Below are 10,291 nucleotides of genomic sequence, written 5' to 3'. Positions count from 1 at the left end.
AACACCTGGACTTCAGCTGGTGTCAGCCCCATGGACGCCCAGGGGGCAGGAGACTCCCCAGAGCCCCAGGGGCCGTCTGGGCCCTCAAACCATTCTCCTCGTTCCTGGTCCCCACCCTAACACCTGCTCGCTCTGATTCTCTGTCTGTAAAAGTCTACTCCAGAGCCTGCAAAACACCTAAATAAACACGTTCCCCATCCACAAGCCTTGTTCTCCTGTGATCCTTTCCTTACTACCTTTGGCAGATGGAAAAACTGCCGAACAATTTGTAGGAGTGGAAACCAGTGAAGTTTAAGGAATTAATGCAAATCAAAACACAAATAAATATTGCCTGTCAAATTACAAAATGTATCTAATCTGCAAATAGGTTACATTTAATAGTTAGGAAAGCAGCCTTGGGAATTAAACTGCCTGAGGACAAAGAAGGGCTCAGCCATGGACCTGCAAGTGTTGAGCTCCTGGGTGAGCTGCTGGGTCTGTCCAGGTCTTGGTGCTGAATTCTGAAAAGCAAGGATCCTGAGCACACCTCTAAGCCCTCAGTACCACCTACAAGACCAGGAAAATAACAGACCTGCCTGCTGGGGCCAGTGAACACAGAGGACTCAGCACAGTGCCTGGTGCATGCGACATTTCCATAAATACCAGTCATTCTTGTTTTTACAATAAAAATTGCATAATACAGTGACGGCACACAGAGAGTGAAATGGACACGCTTACCCACTAGGGATGAGGGTGTAACTTGGTACAAGCAACTTGGGAACCAATTTGTCAGACACAAGTCTTAAGGAAGAGGGAATTGGGGAAGATAGTTGGTTAAACACTTTCCCAACCCCTCATCCCTCCCACATCCTCTCTAGGGTCATAGTGAGGTGGACAGACAGCCCGCCCTCAGGATCCTTTTGGGGATACAGGGATTCACTCCAGATCTCAGGGCAAGAAGAGCAATGCACGGTAACCTCCTTCATGGGAGGCAGAAGTCAAGGACCTGTCTCTCCCCACAGCCTGCCGGAGAAGACCAGCTTCCACATCAGCCCAGCGACTCGGCCTGAGAAGCCAGCGAGGTCCACGGGGAAAGCACATGTTCCTGCCAGCTGCTGCTGGCCCTGGGGGGACCTGCGTGGCCCTGCTGAGCCAGGGGGACATGGATGGGGCTGCACTGGGGAGGAGAATCACCCCAATCTTGTGGCTGGATGAACAGCCACATAAAGTTACACGTGCTAAAGTCCAGAAAGAAGGTGTGACAGTTGTAAACCTTTAGAAGCTAAGAAATACAGTGGCCAGGCTAATGAAGTAAAAATGCCCAGGAATATTAAAAAAAAAAAAAAAAAAAAAAAAAAAAACTTGATGGTACAATCATAGTGAGAGGTTTTAATTTACATCTGTGCTAATACTATGAATAAAGAAGATATAGAGATAAACTAGATAGACAGGTAGACAGATAGAGATGAAGATGAAAATGAATAGATAGGTGGATGGATAGATATATTAGATCATTAGAGAGATGATAGATTAGACAGATGATGATTAGACAGATGGATGGATCATAGATGGTTAGAGATAGATATGAAGATGATAATTAGATAGGTAGATGTTAAATAGATTATATCATTAGATAGATGACAGAGATAAATGATTAGATAGGCAGATGGATTGATAGATGGTTTGATAGAATAGACAGATGGATAGATACATGGATGATTAGAGCTATATATGATAGATCATAGATAAACAGAGGGATGACAGGTAGGGATAGAGAGATTGGAAATAGAAAGGGATGTAAATGTAGATAAAACACATACTTAATAGTATGTAGATAATACAAATAATTAGATTGCTTTGGTAAATTGAGAAAGAACTCTGTAACTTATGAGGAGAGACTATACATTCATTTCTTATGCCCATGGAATTTATACTGGACCATTAACATAGATTTTTACAGGTTTACAAGCCACATGCCCTGATTACAATCGAATAAAATAAAAATAGATCATATGGCGTCCTACTTCTTGCAATGGTGGATTAGGTTACTTGGAAAAAAAAAAAAAAGCTTCCCTCCAAGAAAAAATATTAAATATGGACAAAATACATTGTAAAAATAACTGTTGAAGGGAGCGGCCGCGCGGCCCAGCGCCAGAAGCTGAAGCAGCAGTAGCCGCCGCCGCGCGCCCCAGCGCCGGGGCCGTCCGGGTAGCTGTCCCCAGCGCTCCGGGCGCACGAGGACAGCCGCGGCGGGGGCAGCAGCAGACGCGCCCCCTCGGCGGGCTCCTCGCCCTCCTGCTCCCTGCGGGCCGGGGGGCGTCCGGCAGCTCGGCGGTGGCTGGGCTCGGCGGCCACCAGCGCGTCCCGGAGAGGCAGCCGCAGGAGGGAGCCGGCGCTGGAAGGCGTGCTCAGCAAAGAAGCCAACCTCCTCCAGGGCTGGCAGAGCAGGTGCTTGGTGCTGGGTTTTGAGGCCGGCATCCTGCAGTATTTGGTGAATGAGCAGAGCAAGCCCCAGAAGCCTGGAGGAGCTTGTCTTTATCTGGAGCCATAGTGTCCCTGAGCGCGGTAGCTCTCCACAGGCTAACGGAGAGAAGTAAAAGCCGAGAGCTTCCCATGCAAAATAGAAACAGTATTGAGTGACTCAGCTTCCAGCTTGTGCCAAATACCACATGGAAACGGGGTCTGAGAGTGCTCCAGGCTCCTGAAGCCGAGGTCTCACTTCGCTCCCCCATGGAACACCCAGTTCTACGTCTCTCTGTAGCCAGAGACACTTCAGTGTGAGGTCCCGTGCGGGGTCCGTGTTGTTACAATCACGCATCACAAGTCGCCTGCATCCACCACCGGAAGAGCCAAGAGTCAGTATTCCCGCCGGCTTCATGAAGTCAGGGAGGTGAGGATGCTGACACAGATGTGCAAACACTGGCACTCGAGACACCCGCAGAGTGCGAGACCCGCTGAAGCAGAGTGGAAAGTTTTGATTCTTGGATCTCGTGCCCAGCTTCTCCCCTAACTGGAGAAGATTAGTTTTGTGACATCTGGCATTTTAAGATGTGAGAGGTGCACCTTGGGGACTATCTCAGCAAATTTCACTTATTCCAGAAAGTTCTGCAGTTTTAAAAGTGTGTTAATTTCAGAATATCCAGGTCTCCGCTTTTAATTAGATTCCACTCCATTTATCTATAAAATAACTAGAGAAAATAGCACAGCATTTTTATCCCAGCTGTAGAGGGAAGATAAACTTTTGATTACCAAAGCAATGAGGAAATCATTACACACAAGACAGATGCGCCTGAAGATCTGGAGAATAAAAGAAAAATTGCCCACCCAAAGGCAGTAGAATAAATATTAAATGGAATGCCACAATATAGGTGAAAATAATGGGACAGTTTAAAAGATTAAGTGGTTATCATCCAAAATATAAAGAACTGAGATTCCAAAGGTCGATACCCAAAGTCCTCTCAGAAGTGGCCAGGAGGGATGAATATGGGAATTCAAGACACAACATCATTGCAAGAAAGTGTAACCTCACCAGCAATTCAAGAAATGAAAATTAAAACAACTTGGTCTACCAAATTACCAGGTATTTTTAAAGCTCATTCTTGGCGATGGTGTTAAAAATGTTGGCAATGCTTAAATTGTCTTTTTGCTGGAATCTAGTGATATATAAGAACTGAACACAAAAGCAAAACTGTATATTGTCATTGACTTGTAAATCCCTCCTTGGGGGCTCTATCCAGTGAAAATAATCCATGGTTTTGGGGGTAGAAGGAAGTTAATTTGGATAAAAATATTCATACTAATCAAGTAATAAATACATTAGAACAGTATAGGAATGACTAAACAATAATAAATTTAAGATATTAAATTGCTAATAGCAGTTTTAAGATGAAAGTCATGTTAGTATTGTAACCACATGGATGTGTAGAAGAGAAATAAACAAGAAAATCCAAATACAGAATAATATGCACACATTGGACCCTATGTCCACCTTAATAAAGCCCAGAAGTTGTTTAAAGCAGTGATTCCTAGGATTTTAGATTTTACTTGCAAACTAAAATTTAGAAATAGAATTTTAGGAGCAATATTGGTTACTAATTTTTTATCTTGACCGATTAGGACATTTTAAAGGCACGGTGACTACCTACAATTACTACCATTTCATAAAAGGACATTTTAGTACCCCCCCCCAAAAAAAAAAACAGGAAAATAAAGTCAGAATAAAGGGTTATTAATTGCACTGAATAAATTCAGTTTTTTGGGAAAAAAATAACTGTTAAAGGCATGGTGGAAATACTGTATCAGTTGTTTTTGTTTTCTTGGCTGCTCAAGCAAATACCATGCAACAGGTTGGTTAAATAGTGAGGATCTAATGACTCATGGTTTTGAGGCCAAGAAAAAGTCCAAATCAAGGCATTATCCAAGACGATACTTTCTCCTCAGAGACTGTGGCGTTCTGGGCTGGCTGCCAGCGATCCCTGGCCCTGGGGTCCTCTGTCACGTGGACGTGCACACGGCGGCCTCTCCGGCCTGTCCCTTCTCTTCTGTGTTCCGTTGACCTTCAGCTTCTTGCTTCCCCTGTCTTTCTTCTCTCTTTGTCTGAATTTCCTTCTGCTTATAAAGGCCCAGTAGTAGGATTAAGACCCACCCTGACTGAGCTGGGCCACACCTTAACTGAAGTCGCCTCATCAAAAGGTCCTCCTTACAATGGGTCCACGCCACAGGGATGGGTTAAGACTGAGAACGTGTTTTTCTAGGTACAGAGCTTCAAATCACCGCAGCACCCCAACGCAGAAGAAAGAGAAGAGCCTAGCGAGGTCAACCCAACATTTGGTGCTGCTTTTCCTGACTCAAGAGAAATGTCTGGGATTCCTGACCACGATGAAGGGGCTGGGGCCAGATTTACTTTGCAAACTCAAGCAACTAAGACAAATGGAAAAATGGTTTTCAAGACATTAGGCCATCAGGCAATGAAGGGTGCACTGAAGGATGCATCAGAGATGGAAAAAAAATGACACAAGCCCTAAAAGCACCTAATCTTATCACCTTTTAAGATTCCAGGCCACAAAAATGGAAGAGAAAACCCAGACAAAGCCAAGTATACCCCCCGATTGAGAAGACAAAGCTGAGAGCTGGAGAGACCAAGGTAGCCAGAGTTCAGGGGGTAGTGGAAATGAGAGAAGTGCACAGAGAGAAAACACGGGAGGTGTGCTGACGACCCTCAAGTCTCCAACAGAGAACTGGGCAGCACTTACCCGTAAGGGAACTCCGCAACGCTGCTGTGCCCACCCAACAATTCTTGAAGCAAGACTCAAAGGGTCAGACTGTTTCCTGGTAGCTTAACTGCAAGGAATAACAAGAGTCATGCCTGTTAGGCTCACCCTGATCAGTTTGGAAGAACGAGAGCTTCAGTGCTCTGTCCCCACAGGAGCTCGGAACAACCACCAGGAACAGCCTCTCTCAAAGCTCCTGAAAACACGTAAAGAACTGCAGTGACAGGCTGAGCACTGAATCAAGAAAAAGGTCACTTAAAAGCAACAGGTTCTATCTTCTTGAGCAAAAGGGGGATGCGAAATGAAACGAAATAAAGCTTCAGTGGCTGAGAGATTTCAAATGGAGTCGAGAGGTCACTCTGGTGGACATTCTTATGCACTATATGGGTAACACTTTTTAGGATTTAACGTACTGGAATAGCTAGAAGTAAATACCTGAAATTATCAAACTCCAACCCAGTAGCCTTGACTCTTGAAGACAATTGTATAACAATGTAGATTACAAGGGGTGACAGTGTGATTGTGAAAACCTTGTGGATCACACCCCCTTTATCTAGTGTATGGATGGATGAGTAGAAAAATGGGGACAAAAACTAAATGAAAAATAGGGTGGGATTGGGGGGGCTAGGTGTTCTTTTTTACTTTCATATTTTATTATTTTCACTTTTTCTGGTGTAAGGAAAATGTTCAAAAAAATAGATTGCGGTAATGAATGCACAACTATATGATGGTACTGTGAACAGTTGATTGTACACCATGGATGATTGTATGGTATGTGAATATATCTCAATAAAAATGAATTTAATTTAAAAAAAACAATGGGTTCTTGGGGCACCCTGGCTGGTCCCACTCCCACCCCTTGCCCACTCAGTGCCCTGCTCCCATGAGGATCCCTGGTACCCATTCTGGAGGGAGCAGAGGTACCCTCGTGCACATACTGGGAGCAAGTGTGTCTGGCCCAATAGGTCTGGGGGTGACTGAGCGATGCTCCATCTCTGTAGAAGGCGGCTCACTGAGCTCTACAGAACGCTGTGGGGGGTCATCAAGTGGCTGCCAGTGGCTAGGGCTTGCTGGCTGCAGGACATGCAGTGCAGTGCCCCAGACTGTGAGGAAACCGTTTCCTGGGGAAGAGGGGACATTCAGAACCACATAAATGGGGACTTCCTAGAGCCACAGGTGCGTGCTCCAGAAAAGATGCATAGGCCGAAAAGACCAGGGAGTCCCAGAAGCTAAACCCATCACACAAGGAGCACTCGGGGAGGCCGATCTGCCGAGACTGGGAAAGGTACGTTCTTTGTTCCTTTTTTTCATTTTTTAGTCCCTGGCATTTAAGGAAAGCTGTGTCTTAACACTAGTTCAATACAAGTTTAAGGAACAGACACCTCAGAGACTAAATTCTAGTGATAACAGATTAAAATATCAAAATGTCCAAGTTTCAACAAAAGATTACAAAGCATGCAAAGATATGGGAAGTGATGGCCCAGGCAAAGGAGAAGGCTAAAGCATTAGAAACCATCACTGGAAAGGAGAGGACTTGGGATATTCCAGAAAAGAACTTTTTAAAAAGATTCTAAATATGCTCAGATGACTCGCAAACTTTGAAATCGGAAGGAATTTGCCCCACTGCGTTCTGGAATGGTTTGGGACCCATGACCCCCATTTTCCTTCCAAGTTTTCCGCTCTGGAATGGGAACGTCTGTGCCATGCGTGTCCCTCCCCTGTATGCTGGAAGCAGGTAGCTCCTTCTCCAGGTCTCCCAGGTCCACGGGCTGAGGGATTTGTGCCCAGGACAGAGCACATCCAGAACCGACTTTGGTGAGACTTTGACCTCACCATTGTTTCTGAAATTAGTTAAGGCTTTTGGGGTGTTGTGATGGAAAAAAATGTAGTTTGCATGAGGGAAGAACATGTCTTTTGGGGTCCAGAGGGCATACTATGGGGGTTTGGAGCCACATACCCCAGAAAAATATGTTCTCAAACTTAATCCATTCCTGTGGGTGTGACCCTTGTAAATAGTTCCCTTTGATGAGGCTATTTCAGATAAGGTGTGATCCAAGATGGGTCTTAATCCTATTACAGAAGGCCTTATGGGGAAAGTAACAGAGAAAGGAGAAAAACGCCGAGGGAGCAGCCAGAAGCTGCACATCAGTGGAGCCCAGAAGAGAAGGGAGCGGCCCGGAGAGGCTGCTGTGTGCATGGCCACGTGAGAGAGGAGCCGGGGACCAGGGATCAGAACGCAGCCGGCCCCAGGACACCCGTCTTCAGGAAGAAAGCATTGACTCGGTGATGCCTTGATTTGATGTCTCCTAACCTCAAAATTGTGACCCAATAAACTCCCATTGTTTAACCAACCCATGGCATGGTATTTGCTTTAGCAAGAGGAAAGTAAAACACTTTCTAACACATTCTATGAGGCCAGCGCTACCTCGATGCAAAAGTTAGATAGGACACCACAAAAAGCTCCAGATCAATATCCCTCATGCCTACAGATGCAAAAATAATCACCAGAATACTATCAAACCAAATGCAGCAGCATACTGAAAGTACTGTACACCATGATCAGGTGGATTTATCCCAAATACAAGGGATTCAACTTATGAGAATCAGTTTAATACATCACATTACCAGAATGAAGGAATAAAAATATATGATCACCTCAGTCAACGCAGACAAATCATTTGATAAAATCTAATACACTTGCTTTCATGGCAAAAGCACTCAGCAAACTAGGAAGAGAATGGAACTTCCTCAAATGATAAAAGACATATATGAAAAACTCACATCTAACACCATTATTATGGTGAAAGACTCAAGGCTTCCCCCTCCGAAGATCAGGAGCAAGACAAGGAGGCTCATTTCACCATTTCTAACCAACATTGTCTTGGAGTTTCTAGCCAGAGCAATTAGACAAGAAAAAGAAGGCAACCAGACTGGAAAGAAAGAAGTAAAACTATCTCTATTAACAGATTAATTAATCTTATATGGATAAAATCCTAAATAAACCACAAAGAAACTATTGGACTTAATAAACAAATTAAACAAAGTTGCAGGATACAAGATCCACATATAAAAATCTGTTGTAGCTATACACTAGCAGTGAACTATCAGAAGAAATTAATAAAACAACTTGATTTACAATACCATCAAAGATAATAAAAACACTTAGGAATACATTTAACCAAGGAAGTGAACGACATACACTGAAAACTACAAAGGAGCAAAATTCAAAGAAGTACTTGCCACAAGATTCCATCTACATAAGGTTCAGAAATAGTGAAAAACTAATCTATGGTTTAAGAAGCCAGGAGAGTATTTTGAGGGGAGTGAAGGAAAAATATGGTCATTGGGAGGAGCAGTAATAAGGCTTCTGGGGTCTTAGTAACATTCTATTTTTGAACCAGGTGTCGGATATTGGGTTGTGTTCAATTTGAGATGCAGTTGGGACACAAAGTGGGCATATGCTCAATTGCATGAGCTGTGCAATTATTAAATGCTCAAATTTCTCATATATATACTTCAAAAAGTTTGGAGAACAGATAGACTACTCAACATATTTATCTCAGTTCTTCACTAGAACCCACTAAAATCTATTAATTCATTAGACAAATCATTATTGAACTCCACTTTTGTGCTAGATACTGTTCTAGTAACTGGGGATATAAGAGTGGAAGAAGCAAGAAAATATCCTGCTTTTATGGTATTTACAGTCTAAGCAGGGGAGCATGAATATGTGAAAAACAATAAACAGAGGTGGAGGTGGGGAGATTATGCCCCATATGATAAGTGTTTTGAGACAAAATGAAGAAAACAGAAGAGAGAAATCCCAGGCGGGAAGAAGACAACTCTAAGAAATTTTGCTGCAAAGGGACACAGGGGATTATGGTGGTAGCTGGGGGAGAGCATGCTGCAGGATGATATTGTTTCTCAATTTTGGGGAAATAACAGCCTGTTCTCGTGCCAATGAGGATGATCTAGTAAAGAATGAAAAGTTACTGGTGCAGGGAAGAGGAGAGGGGGAAATTGCCAGAACCACGTCCTTGAAGGGCAGGGGGTATCTGGGCCTCATAGGATGGGTGACGTGCAGGAGTAAGGACAGTGGGCCTTTGGGACAGGTGGAAAGGCAGAGTGTAGGGAAACAGATGTAAGGAGACAGGTGGGGGGTGAAGCTTTGGAACATTGTCTTCCCATTCTTCTATTTTCTCAGAGAAATAAGAAAAAAGAACACCAGCAATGCACAAAGTGGGGTGCTCCTACACCACGTCTTGCCTGACTTGCTATCACTTTCCATCCAGAACATTCAAGATCTCTTAATACCCATTTCCCCTTTGTTCTGCTGACAGAGGGCTCTGCCTGGACCTGGCTTCCACGCTCTCCTGTGAGCAGGTGTTCCCTGCTCTGCACACAGTAGTCCTGCTGCTGCCCTGGCTGTGGAATGGCCTCCTCTCCTTGGTACACCTCCTTCACGTGAGAGTCACCTTCAACAGGTTCCCACACTGAAGCTGTCGTGTTGCTTCTGAATATCATTCTCAGGGCCAGGGAGAAACCCCAAAGAATGCACAAAAAACTCTATTAGTGCTAACAAATTTCAGCAAAGTTGGAGGGTACAAAATCAGCATGCAAAAATCAGTTGTATTTCTATACACTAGCAATGAGCAATCTGAAAAGGAAATTAATAAAACAATTCCATTTACAATAGTATGAAAGCTAATAAAATACTTAGGAACAAATTTAACCAAGAGAGCGCAAGAATAGTACACTGAAAACTATAAAACATTACTAAAATAAATTAAAGAAGACCTAAATAAATGGAAAGACATGCCATGTTCACACTCTGGAAGTTTTAATATTGGTTGTTAAAAGGAAATATTGTGCAAAATGATCTAAACATTTGATGCAACCCTTGTCAAAATTCTACAATTTTTGTAGAAATAGAAAAACTAATCCTAAAATTCATAAGGAATTTCAAGAGACTGTGAGTAGTCAAAACCTTGTTGACAAAGGAGAAACATTAATTCAAAATTGGATGAAACACCAAAATTTAG

At 43.5% G+C, this 10,291-nt stretch overlaps 1 pseudogene; it reads left to right on the top strand.

Moving 5' to 3' along the window:
* The first annotated feature begins 435 nt into the window (after positions 1-435).
* Positions 436-2,989, top strand: LOC119535925 (annotated as a pseudogene).
* Positions 2,990-10,291: the final 7,302 nt, after the last annotated feature.

Source organism: Choloepus didactylus, chromosome 6 (genome assembly GCF_015220235.1).
Source record: "Choloepus didactylus isolate mChoDid1 chromosome 6, mChoDid1.pri, whole genome shotgun sequence".
NCBI classification, from domain to species: domain Eukaryota; kingdom Metazoa; phylum Chordata; class Mammalia; order Pilosa; family Megalonychidae; genus Choloepus; species Choloepus didactylus.
Note: the sequence above shows the minus strand (reverse complement) of the source record. Positions and strands in the feature narration are given on the sequence as shown.